The sequence below is a fragment of the Pantherophis guttatus genome, chromosome 1 (genome assembly GCF_059756535.1).
Source record: "Pantherophis guttatus breed Tessera chromosome 1, ASM5975653v1, whole genome shotgun sequence".
Lineage (NCBI taxonomy): Eukaryota > Metazoa > Chordata > Lepidosauria > Squamata > Colubridae > Pantherophis > Pantherophis guttatus.
In genome coordinates, this window is record NC_142063.1 from 177,188,209 (window position 1) to 177,201,604 (window position 13,396).

Sequence of the window (13,396 nt, forward strand, 5' to 3'; positions counted from 1 at the left end):
CTATCTGAATGGATGTCACATGAGGAAAGTGAAACGATTCTCTGTTATGTCAGAGTAGCAATAAGGGATTAATTTATAGAAAAACAAATTTTCTTTCTCTGAAGTATTCAAACAAAATGGACAAGCATGCTTTCATATGGATTCCTGCCCAAAACGATTCTCGTTCAAGGATTCTTTAAGCATAGTTCTCCAAGACTTCCTTTCCAAAGCTTGAATGATTTTTTTTTAGTGATGCTGCCAATATGGCCCTTACATTCCTCACCTTGTTCTTTATCTAAAGACATATTTTAGATTTAATGACACCTGGTATTTACTATCAGTTACATATGATTTTAAAGATCATTTGTTATGGCAGCTCCTTGCTCCTTTAATCAGGATAATAAGCAGAAAACTGCTATTTTAGTTATAAGAGTCATTGCGGAAAAATATTCGTGATCAGTAAATTTGCACATTGTGGGCACAATCTAGGCAAGTTTAGTTAAGAGGATAGAAAGATTGTAAGAGACTTATAATTCCATGCCCTATCTTATTCCAGATTGCTTTGTTCCCCTGCTGTTCCTTGTCAGTAGAATCATTGGAGAGGGGTGATTTTGTCTTCTCTATTTCTTAAGCAAGCTTACTCCAAGTTGCTTCAGCTCTTACTAACATGGTTCTGTCATTGAGAAATGTGAAAAGTACTTCCAAAGCACAGTGCGTTGCAAACCATGTACTACTCCCATATGAAATCCAAAAAACACTTCAGGGAGATGAAAATAATTTAATAAATAAAAAGATATTTTGATAAAATAAAATTTCAGTAAGACAGCTAAGCATATTTTATTAAAATAAATGAAAATTGGAAAGAACCATATTTTCTCTTTCTCCACACAAGTCATAATATGGAATAATCAGGAATTCTTAAGTGTATGAAAAAATTATCTGCTTTAGGATATTTCAAATATCTTTTTCAAATTTCCAGTCAGCTCTGATGGTCTGTTCTAGTGGAAATTGTTCACCTCTTCCCATTATTATTAGAGAATTTTTAAACACTATTGGCTGAATTGTTGTGAACATTGCTATGAAAGTTGTCATGAAAGTTTGAATGTGTGAATTCATGTTTGCATAACAGTAGCTCCATAAAAGCATGGCTGAATGCTGTTATTTTGATGTGGCAATTTGTTCAGATGAAATGGTTCTCCATAGAGGATAAGTACCGGTAATCACTTTTTAAAATAATAAATCCATTTCAGCTTGCCAGAGCTTGCCAGAGCTATATAAAGGACCCTTCCAGTAATGATATGTGGGAATGGTCTTGAGAGACAGTGCAAAAGAGACACAACTAAAGGAGCAACTGAGAAATTCTTGCAGTGCAAGAGACTCAGAAGAGACCTTCCTTAGGTTTGTGGCTGTAAAGGGGTTTGGAAGATGCAGGTACCCTCAGATCTGCAAGATTCGATTAAGGCAACCTTGTAATAAAGTACAATTAGCTCTCTGGTCATGTTTTCTGTTTAGTCTATCTTGTAAAGCTGACATTTCCTCACAAAGAAACATGTATAAGAATTAAGTTGAAATGTCTATGGACAAAAACTCATCAGGCTAAGTAATCAGCTGCTGAGTTAGAGACATACAGCAATTTTTTAAAGTTTCAGCTAAGCTTTTGTTTGCTTCAGGATCATTGCCTGGAAATTGACATTCTACATCTGGGAGAAATGTACTGGTTTGTTGATTAGTGAAATTATTTATCCAGTAAAATAACATTTCAAAATAAATCTTTCCACATATGACAGCCTCTGACTTTGCATGCTTATTAAGAATATGTCAGTAAAAATATTCCAATTATGGACAAGAATCTTCTTATAAATAAATTACAAAATAAAATAATCCAAACAAAATTAATTTATAGACTTACATGAGTTTATTACTTCCATTGGGACAAGTTTGTGTTAACTATCCTCCAGGATTTTCACAGATAGGTCAACCTCTGCACCCTCTGCACCCTCTGGCCATTTTAGTTGGAGAATCGGGAAGGGGAAAGTATATGTCAGGCAAGAGTGACATTGCATGATGGGTTGGCTTCAAGAAGCCCACTCATAAAGCAATAATTGAATCTCAGGTATTTCTAGGCAATAATAAAATTAGAAAAAAGGGGAAAATTTCATATTTCAAAGATCTGTTTTTAGCATGACATGATTAATTTCAAATCACACTGAAGTGGCAACTGTGAATTTACAATTCCTCCTTTCATTTTATAACTCAGAGCAAGATTCTGCAATATAAATTAAGAATACTATAATAGGATTGCCCAATCTACGAAACAAACTAATAATTTTCTACAAATATGAAGAACAAACTAAAAAAATTAGTTCAGTCCATGGTCAGTATATGCACAATTATTTACCTAAGGAGAATTAAATAGTAATTTAGCTGAACAGAGATTGAGAGGAATCGAACAACTGTGTTCAACAGGCAAAAAATGATTTTGAGAACTACAGTGGTACCTCAGTACTCATCATTAATTAGTTCCAGGAAGTGCGAGAAGTACCAAAAACAATGAGCACCAAACAAATTTCTCCCATAAGGAATAATGTAGTGGGTCAAAGGCAGTCAACATTGCACAAGTTCTAGCTTGTGCATTGAGTAGCAAACTGGGATGAGAACTGGGACAAAATGTTTACAAAATGCATTGAGTCTCAAATTCAATGAGTTTCAAAATAGTTGAGTATCAAGGTATCACTGTACTGGAATTCCTTTAGCTAGAACATAGACAATTGGCACATTTGGAATTTGGACAGCTTGTTAGGGTGTCCTCACAAAAGAGCCTCCATCATGGATGTGTTTGAAACAGTCAGAACAGTAGTGGCATGGAGAGGTGGAGTCTCAATATAAACTCACACAGATCATACTCTTTAGTATCCAATCTCAAATGAAGTTGATACCACAGATTGGTTCTTGAAGAAAAAAAAGTTTGGTAGGTTGGAGAACCCAATAAACCCCCTGGAAATAGAGCACTAATAGTCATAGGCATATATACTTCAGATGTGCCATCAGAATGTTGTGGGTGCTTCATCACTGGAAATTTTAAAGAAAAGATTGGACAACCACTTGTCTGAAATGATATAGGGTCTAGAGTCTCCTGCTTGAGCAGGGGGTTGGACTAGAAGAACTACAAGGTCCCTTCCAACCCTATTTTGACTTTCTTCTCTTACTCAGTGAGCTGTTTTATTAATATACGGTAATATCCCCCATTCGGCTTCATTTCTGCAACAATAGAGGGGGGAATGAAACAGAAGGAGTGCCAAGTCCCTCAGGTATAGTGTCAATTGCTTTTGGAAGATGGCTAAAGTTGAATCAATATAACTTTCAGTGGGAAGCTATTCCAGAGGACCAGGACTTGCCACAGAAAAGCAGCACCTACCAGAGTCAGTACTCACCACACCTCCCATAAGTGGGGAACTGGCACTGCTTTTCCCAGCAAGATTAAGCACTTTTTCAAAATTAGTCAGCAGGATGAATAGGGTTGTTTGATCTCAGCTTTTGTTTTAAAACAGGACTCTTTTAACAGCATGTTTTCCCCCAGTCCAAAGTTTAGGTTGTCAATAATGAGATTAAAGTTAAACTAATTAGAATGAGTTTGTAATTTTGTGGAAATAGCCACAACATGATTCCATTGGTAATAATAATGGTGGAAATTGTATTCAAATGGCTTGTTAGCATTCTTTCGTATTTATACCCACTTGCTGATCAAGTAAAAAAATGTAAACTCTAGGTTTATATTTTAACCAGAATTGTGGTGGTGAGGCTTATCAGAAAAATAGCTCCTATCATCATATACAGACAACTGGCATAAGACAAGCATTTCAGTGCTCAGGTGGAGAAAACTGAATGTTCTGCCATAAAGTTACCCAAATATGAATGTGCAATATTAAACAAGACTTGATGCATGGCAGCTTACCTGAGAGAGAATTTCTCAAAGGATGCAGTTTATATTCAAGAGCAGCTAAGAATGATTTGATTTCTATGTTTACATACACATCCCTGCTTTTTCATCTTAACTTTAAAAGCAGAAAGAAAAATAACAAGTTCCAGATTTTTTTTTCCAAATGCAGTTGTAAGCTACATATATCTTTTGTTGCTACCTATTTGCATGTAGTAATCAGACACATCTCGTGGTACTGGTCAACACATTCCCATTTTGTGTGGTTTAGTATCATTCATATAATTTTTATCCCTACTATCTACCTGCTCAAACATCATTTACTTTAACATTTTTTTAAAGAATAGAATACAATTCTTTATTGGCCAAGTGTGATTGGACACACAAGGAATTTGTTTTTGGTGCATATGCTCTCAGTGTACATAAAAGGAAAAAAAGAAAAAAATACATTTATCAAGAATCATAAGATACAACACTTAGTGATAGTCATAGGTTACGAATAAGCAATCAAATCATACTAGGAAACAAATAGAACAACATAAATTGTAAAAATACAAGCAACATGGTTATAGATGAGAGGAGATAGGTAATAGGAAGGATGAGAAGAATAATAGTAATACAGTCTTAGTAAATAGTTTGACAGTGCTGTGGGAATTAGCTGTTTAGCAGAGTGATGGCATTTGGGAAAAAACTGTCCTTGTGTCTAGTTGTTCTGGTGTACAGTGCCCTATAGTGTCGTTTTGAAGATAGAAGTTGAAACAATTTATGTCTGGGATGTGAGGGGTCTATAGATATTTTCTCAGCCCTCTTTTTGACTCATGCAGTATACAGATCCTCAATGAAAGGCAGGTTGGTAGCAATTGTTTTTTTCTGCAGTTCTAATTATCCATTGAAGTCTGAGTCTGTCTTGTTTGGTTACAGAGCCAAACCAGACAGTGATAGAGGTGCAGATGACAGACTCAATAATTCCTCTGTAGAACTGAATCAGCAGCTATCAGCAGCAGCAGTTTATGTACTACAGATAGTACATAAACAAGTCATATTTATTATTCTTAAATGAAATAGAAAAATAGCCAGTGTGAACTACATAACTAAGTAGTTTGAGTCAAAATCAAAAATACATTTACAAAATATGTTTTATACGTTTTGATATAGCATGGAAAAAATACAGATTAGATTTCAGTACGAAAAATGACTATCCTAGCTGTAATGTGACAAATGAAACATCTGTGTGCTTTATTGTGTTTAGTATGAAGAGTTGTTATTTTCAGATGAGTATAATAAAATCTAGTTTTGATTGTTGCAATAAACTCTCCCATCTTCTAACTAATAGCTATCTTAATAACTTTATCAAACACTAATGACCAGTTAATTATGAGAACATTTGTTTTAGAAATATCAAACATCTGCTCCCTCACTAAGTCTCCATTAAAAGGTTTCAATCAATTATATTAACAAATGTTTGTGCTATAAGTATAATTTATACTTATCTTTTCATGTATGTGTATTTTCCCAGGCAATTTCAAACTGTAAGCAGCCAGTAACATATAGCAAAACTTTGGCAAACATTATAATCAATTCTGTTTCCAAGGCTAAAATGTATCATTAGTAATTGATCTTTTTAAAATCTGCAGCATATTTTAAGTTCAGAATTCTAATGTATTGCACTTGATAGCCTGACTGACCTCTCTCCATTCTCTTTTGATAAATCCTGGAGAACAGATAAAGTAGTTGAAGCAGGGGTGAAATGCTACCGGTTCGCACTGGTTCGGGCAAACCAGTGGTAATAAAAGCTACCAGTTCAGATGAACCGGTAGTAAAAAAAAAGCTATTGATTTGTCCAAATTGGTATTTCCGATGATCAGCTGTGCCCCATGATTTATATTCGCTAGAAAGCAGGAAATCCTACTTAATCTAAATTGCGCGGCACAGCTGTTCCCCCCTCGCTGTTCTACTTACCTTCAAAAGGCTCCTTTTTCTGCCTGTGTGTGTTTGGTGTGCACTGTGCATGCGTGCACATGCAGTGTGCATTTGGTGCACATTGCGCATGTGCACATGCAGCGTGCATTTGGCACACACTGCACATGCATGGGCAGCGAACCTCTGGAAACCCGTGGAGGATTTCAGCACTGAGTTGAAGGATAATCTTGTCCCTAACAGGGGAGAAAGGGGATTGACTGGTTTGCACTGATGTTTTGGAAGAGTCTAAAGCCATGATGGCGAACCTATGGCACATGTGCCACAGGTGGCACGGAGAGCCCTCTCTCTGGGCATGCCAGCCATCACCCAGCCCATCTCCACCACGCATGCATGCAAGCCTCCCGCTGACCAGCTGGTCTTTAGGTCTCTGCCACAGATGCGCGGGGCCTTCCCCGATCTCCACAGTATCTCCTCCCAGAGCGCACTAGCTTTCTCCTGAATTTTTGCCACCCGTGCCTTCTCCGATCTCTGCAGGTTCCACCCTCCACTGGTGCCTCTCCGTGGCAGAAAAGCTAGGGCGTGCTGGGGGGAGAAACTGAGGATATCGGGGAAGGCACAGGCAGCAGAAATTCAGGAGAACCAACCTGGAAGCCAAAACAGGGGCCAAGGGGCAGGGCACATGTGCCAGGGGGTGAATGTGCAGGGAACGCATGCACATGCATGGGGCCAGGACGCATGCGCGGGGGGCGCTTGCATTGCATTTTGGGAATTGGGGCAGGCATATGTGCATTCACACACTTACTTTGGGCACTTGGCATCAAAAAGGTTAACCATCACTGGTCTAAAGCGAATGTGAAAGTCAACAACATGTAAACATCATGTAAACCTATTAGGAGAAGCTAGTATAGAATTGTCACAAACAAATCTTGCCAGGCTAATTGTATCTTCTTTATGAATCAAGGAGAACCTGATGTAGATTGGTGGAATGCTATAGACATAATATATACTATTATATAATATAATATATTATATTATATAATATATTATATTTATTTCAGCAAATCAAATGACAAAATTTTCTATAATATTTGGATTATCAAGTATGAGCCAGTGATTAAGTGATAAACAACTGTCTCAAAAATCACAATTAAAAGAATTATCTTCTCTTTTGGGAATATATTGAGAGAACATATGATTTCCCCCCAACATTTTTAGGAATGGTATGTATGGAATAAAGATAATATTTATTAAATGACAAATTGTAAGTAATATTTTCAAAGATGGAAAGAAAATTTAAATCATCTTGCTAGGTAAGAAAAGTAGGCTGAAAACAGTTTATAACCCCTCTCACCATCTTGCTGGTTGAGATAACTGGGAATTGTTGCAGTCTTGATGATATAGGTGATCAATTTCATAGATTCATTTGTACTCATTTTGTTTGCAAGTATAATAAACAGGGCAAGCTGCTAAAATATTGGAGTCCAATAGCAGAAAACAGACTTCTTTGTTCCCAAACCTATGACAATCCGAACCTAAACCTATTTAATATGTCTTGGCATGAGAAAAAAAATGAAAGGAATGATAAAATTTTATCTCTCTCCACAAATAGGAAGGCATACACAGTGTTCTCCAATTTGCTTTCCCCTTAGAAAGTGTTCTGCTGAAAGATCCTAAACATCCTAAAACTGCTTGGCATTGAGGCTACCTCATCATAGTGAGCTGCTCAAATTTTACAAAAAAAGGTTTTTAATTAATGCGCACATGCACACACACACACACACATATCCCAAGGGTCAGTTTTCAAAAGAACCTTATCATCCTCCTAAAAGTAGTGAGTAGTAGCATCCCATGTAGCAACAGGACTAGTGGGAGTTTTCTTTAAGAAAAAGAGTTCTGTAATTTCTAACATTCTGTACATAGCTTGAATATATGGGCAGATGAAAGTATTTTTAGTAATGTGCCTTCTTCTCTGCAGACCTGCTAGCTCAGTACAGCACCCAGCTTCTGAAGCCAGACAAGAGAACCTAAACATGTTGAATGGAAGCACGTGATTTATTAACTCCCTCTTGACAAACTATGGTGACATAGTGCCCATGCAAGAGTATCTCACTTGCTGTATTTCTGTCATGGCTTGTAAAAACAATGCATATTCAAGAAGAAAGGCATGTCAGCCAATGAACTGCAATAATACCTATATTAAAAGTAAATTATTTATTTAGTAGCTGTCATTATCATAGTCAACTGCCTGTCTATGTACTCATCTGAAAAGAAGCACTACTATCAGGCATTCAGAGGAAAGGTTGCAGTTGGTTAACAAGCAAAACAAAAAAAAATCAAGTCTGAAGGCCATATCTAACAAGCCAGGTTTCTCTAGCCAGGATCCTGGAATGCTGTAGAGGATCACTGGCTGATTCACAGCCCACCAGACAGAGCAACAATGTGTAACAGTTGAGGTGTCTTGCTGCCCAATCGATCAGAATGTCAGGAGAGAGGGAAGTAGGCAGAGAGGGAGAGAAAACCACCACCACCCTTGCCTACAGGCCAAGGAAATGCATATATACTCCTGTATCTGTGAAACTGAGATGGTGGCCAGGTGGGAATCCAGTGGGCTGCTTCGGAGCCCCAAGCCCCGTTGTGCTGGCATGGGAGGCAGGGGGGAAGGCGGCCTTTTCTGCAGCATCTTCCTCCCCTCTTTGGATCACCCTGTGGGGAGGGGGCTCTGCCTTTGCGGAAATGGGGCGGATGGTTTGTACGGAGGATTGGCTGGGATGATGCGCGGCCCTCCAGGATGGAGAGCAGGGCAAGAGTAGGCTCCAAGGTTCACTTGTGCAGTCAAGCCAGAGGGTGGAGGGAAACTCAAAGCATTGGGGGCTTCAGAAGGGCAGAATGTGCTTCAGAACGTGCAGCTCCTGGCTCTAACAGTGAGTGATGTCAAGTTGGCCATGCCCACCTGGTCAAATGACCACCAAGCCACGCCCACCAAGCCATGCCCACAGAACTGGTAGCAAAAATTTTTAGATTTCACCACTGCTCCAAGCATATTCTCTGCCCTCCCTGTAATAGCTGCTTAGAAAAGGATAAATTGTTACTGCAAATCTTGATGTAATTTATGGTAACTAAATAAGTCCACCCATAGGTAAAACGTTTAGTAAGGTGAAACTGGAGGATTCCCATTTTTTAATCTATGGGCCTGATCAAACTCTGTCAGCACCTCATTTGAAACAAATCTTCCAAAACCAGAAATTTCAGCAATATGTTTAACAAAGAGACAAGAATTAAATACAATAAACACAATCACTGCTTTCTGCAGAATTTCAAGTGTGTTTTATCTGAGTAACTTGCATCACAGCAATACTTACATACCAAGATATTTTTCAACACAGATACATGCCTACAGATTTGTATTCAGTACGTATTGCCTCCACCTTATATACTGTATAAAGAAACTACTGATTTCATGCATGTTTGCAATACTACACCAAACCTTAAAAAGTTGTCACCCATAATATCTGTAGTTCATCTGAAATCTAAATATAAATTATATAATTTTGAAATCTATTGAATTATATACTGAAAAAGAAATTGTAAGACAAAGGGAAAATACACTCAATAAATCTCAACACTTTGAGCCTATGTTTATGCTTTCTCATGCAAATCATGTGGTTTCTAGATATATCAGAATAACAGAATCGGAAGGGCTGTTGGAGGTCTTTTAGTCCAACCCTCTGTTTGACCAGGAGGCCCTATACCCGTGATGGCGAACCTATGGCACGCTTGCCACAGGTGGAACACGGAGCCATATCAGTGGGCACGCGAGCGTTGCCCTAGCTCAGTTCCAGTGCGCATGTGCACGCCAGCCAGCTGATTTTCAGGTCTTCCGGGCCCACCAGAAGTCAGGAAACAGGCTGTTTCAGGCTTCCAAAGGGCCTCGGGGGGGGGTGGGAAAGGCCATTTTCATCCTCCCCAGGCTCCTAGAAAGGCTCTGGAGCCTGGGGAGAGCGAAAAATGGGCCTTCCGGTCCCATTGGAAGTTGGCAAATGGGCCGTTTATGGCTTCCAGGGGGATGGGGAAGGCTGTTGTTGCCCTCCCCAGGCTCCTAGAAAGGCTCTGGAGCCTACTGGGCTCACCATGCCATCACATGCCAAAAGCAGGGAGAGTGGGGGAATCATGCGTGCATGCATGGGGGAAGTGGGGTGCATTGACGTGTGCGCCAGTGGTGGGTTGCTCCTGGTTCGCACCGGTTCACAAGAACCAGTGGTAAAAATTTGTAGTAGTTCAGAGAACCAGTAATAACATTGGCTGGCCATGCCCCTGAACCAGTCCCCAGCCCGGTCGCCACTCGCTTACCCCCCTCCCACCTCATCAAAGGCTTTTTTTTTTTACTTTTAAAAGCATTTTTTTCTACAACCTCTTCGGCTGAAAAAATGCTTTTAAAAGTAAAAAATAAAAGCCTCTGATGATTGTGCGACTCAGCTGGGATCGTCAGAGGTTCTTGAAAGCATTTTTTTCTGCAACCTCTTCGGCCGAAGAGGTTGTAAGAAAAAAAATGCCTTTAAAAGCCTCTGGTGATCCCAGCTGAGTTGCCTGATCGTCAGAAACTTCTAAAAGCATTTTTTTCTGCAACCTCTTAAGGTTGTAGAAAAAATGCTTTGAAAAGTAAAAAAAAAAAAGTTGGCCATGCCCACCCAGTCACATTACCCGCCCACCAAGCCACACCCACAGAACTGGTAGTAAAAAAATTTAGAACCCACCCCTGGTGTGTGTGACCCCCCGCACTCCTCCTGCTTTTGGCACGCAATGGCAAAAAGGTTACCCATCACTGCCCTATACAATTCTGAATATATGACTGGCCCACTTCTTCTTGAAAATCTCCAATTGTGGAGAACCCACAACTTCTGGAGGCAAGCCATTCCATTGATTAGTTGTTCCCCATGTCAGCAACATTTTCCTTAGCAATAGCACTTAGCACTTAGACTTATATACCACTTCACAGTGCTTTACAGCCCACTCTAAGTGGTTTACAGAGTCAGCATATTGCCCCAACAACCTGGGTCCTCATTTGACTGACCTCCGAAGAATGGAAGGCTGAGTCAACTTTTTTTTTTGAAATTTTTGAAATTTATTTTTAAACATAAAACACATCTTTTTAGAGCAAGGGTTGATCCGGTATAAAATAAGTATAAGTTCCAAATTTCATCCATTAACATCTTAAAGAAAAAAAAGAAAAAATCTAAACCCAATTTTTATCATTCCATCTGACATCTTATTCTAGCATTTAACATTCTACTATGTAATCACCCCAAATCTTAAACTCCAAATCTATACAGCTCTTTATAATATTCATTATCATTTTAACAGTATTTCATATATTTTCTTTACTTCAAAGACCCAAATCAAATCAATGTTTCTTTTAAATCACATCTAATAACCAACATAGAATATTTTACTCCTCTCTTAAAAACATTTCAAAAACAATTCACTTTAAAATTTATTCCACATTTCCACCTATAATTTATTATATCCAAAATATTTTGTTTTTGCTAATTACAAGCTTCTTCTCCATTACAGCTAATTCTGATGTTTAAATGGTTCATAACTTATATAGCTATTCCCCAACAATATTTTCCTCCACTTCTATCAATTTGGCTGTAACTATTTTCAGAAATATCTCCTTCACTCCTCCTAGGTTTATTTTTGGCTGGATTGCAACTTGGTTAGCTGGTTTCCAGGGATGCTTTCCTCCACTCCTAGCCTTATTTGTTAGCTGGGTCACAGTTTGGTTTTAACTGCTCTCCAACATTTTGTCCTCCACTCCTCCTAGTTTTATTTTTAGCTGGATAACGGCTTAATCAGCTATTTTCCAGGGATGCTTCCTTCCACTCCTAACCTACATTTAGCTGGTTCACAGTTTGGCTTTAACTGCTCCCCAGCGTTGCCTCTCCTCTCCTCCTAAGTTTATTTTTGGCTGGTTCACAGCATAGTTAGCTGTTTTCCAGGGATGCTTTCCTCCGCTCCTTACCTTATATTTAACTGGTTCACAGTTTGGCTTTAACTGGTCCCCAACATTGTCTCCTCCACTCCTCCTAGATTTATTTTTGGCTGGTTCACAGCTTAGTTAGCTGTTTTCCAGTAATGCTTTCCTCCACTCCTTACCTTATATTTAACTGGTTCACAGTTTAGCTCTAACTGCTCTCCAGCATTATCTCCTCTACTCCTCCTAAGTTTATTTTTGTCTGGTTCACAGCCTAATCAGCTGTTCTCCAGGGATGCTTTCCTCCACTCCTAACTTTATATTTAACTAATTCACAATTTAGCTTTAATCATCTGATCACCAAAGTCATACTTCCTTACCAATTTAAAATAATAATGCATTTTAATATATAACTTCTCTCCTACTCTCTCCTAAACTATTAATTTTATTTAAATTTCTCCCATTTCCTATTTGTTTCTTGTTTTTCTATGTAAAGCAACATTTTAAACCATTTTGAAACACCAATTTACCATAATTATAAAATCTAAAAACAAGTCTTATTAATATTCAAAAATTCATTTCCATTCTCGTATTTACTATGAAAAAATGACATTTTAAACCACATTCAAATCAATTTTCTGTAACCATTAGAACTCTTATTAATATTTAAAAAAATTCTTTCAAGGTCTTCACATTTTTATAGTTTTTCTATAATGACATTTCCTGCTTTAAAAATAATCATAAAATCTATAAACAATTCCTGTTAATATTCAAAGCTTCATTCACGTTTTCTTATTTTCTATAAAGGACAATATTTTAAACCAGTTTAAAGAAACAATTTTCTGTATTTGTTAAATCCATCAGCAATTTTTATTAGTAATCAAAAATTCATTCATAATCTTCATATTTCTTATAGTTTTTCTATTATCACATATTCCCCACCTTAAAAATCACTTCTCTCAATAATAATAATGAAAAGTCAAAAAAGGAAAGAGAAAGGGAGAAGAAAAAAGGAATAAAAGTATAGCAAAAGAAATCAAAAAGAAATTCTCAACACTTGAATTCTCTACACTTAAAATATGTAGAAATTATTATGGTTAAGTGAGTTTTGCCCCATTTTACAATTTTTCTTGCCATGGTTCAAATCAAAGTTCAAATCAAAGATTTGATAGTTCAAATCAAAGATTTCTGAGACCAATGTTGAATACTTAAATTTCAGTAGTCACCAACCCCAGTCTTAAAATGAGTTTAGAATCATTGGGAGTCACTGATAACAATGAACTAACTAGCTACTGATAATGAGTCCAGTCCTGCTTTTCTTTTCCTTCTGTCCAAGTTTTGCAAGTACTTTTTCCAGGTATATGTTTTATTCCAAAGTATACAAACCATTATTGTTAGGGAAAAAATGGGTCTTCCAAGCAATTTTAAAAGACTGTCAGAATGACTCTGCTCTCAGCCCCCCTTGTGGCTCCTTGAAAAGCATCCCCCCCTCACATATGTAAATGAAAAGAATAAGCTTAAAAATCCTAGCCTTTTAAAATTGAAAATATGGAGAATTGGGAGGATGAATTTGAGACACTAAGGGAGATATT

The 13,396-nt window shown here is 37.8% G+C and overlaps 1 protein-coding gene across 2 annotated transcripts in view; it reads left to right on the top strand.

Moving 5' to 3' along the window:
• VWC2L (von Willebrand factor C domain containing 2 like) overlaps positions 1–13,396 on the top strand; it is a 241,712-nt gene that overhangs the window by 4,707 nt on the left and 223,609 nt on the right. The window lies entirely within an intron of this gene.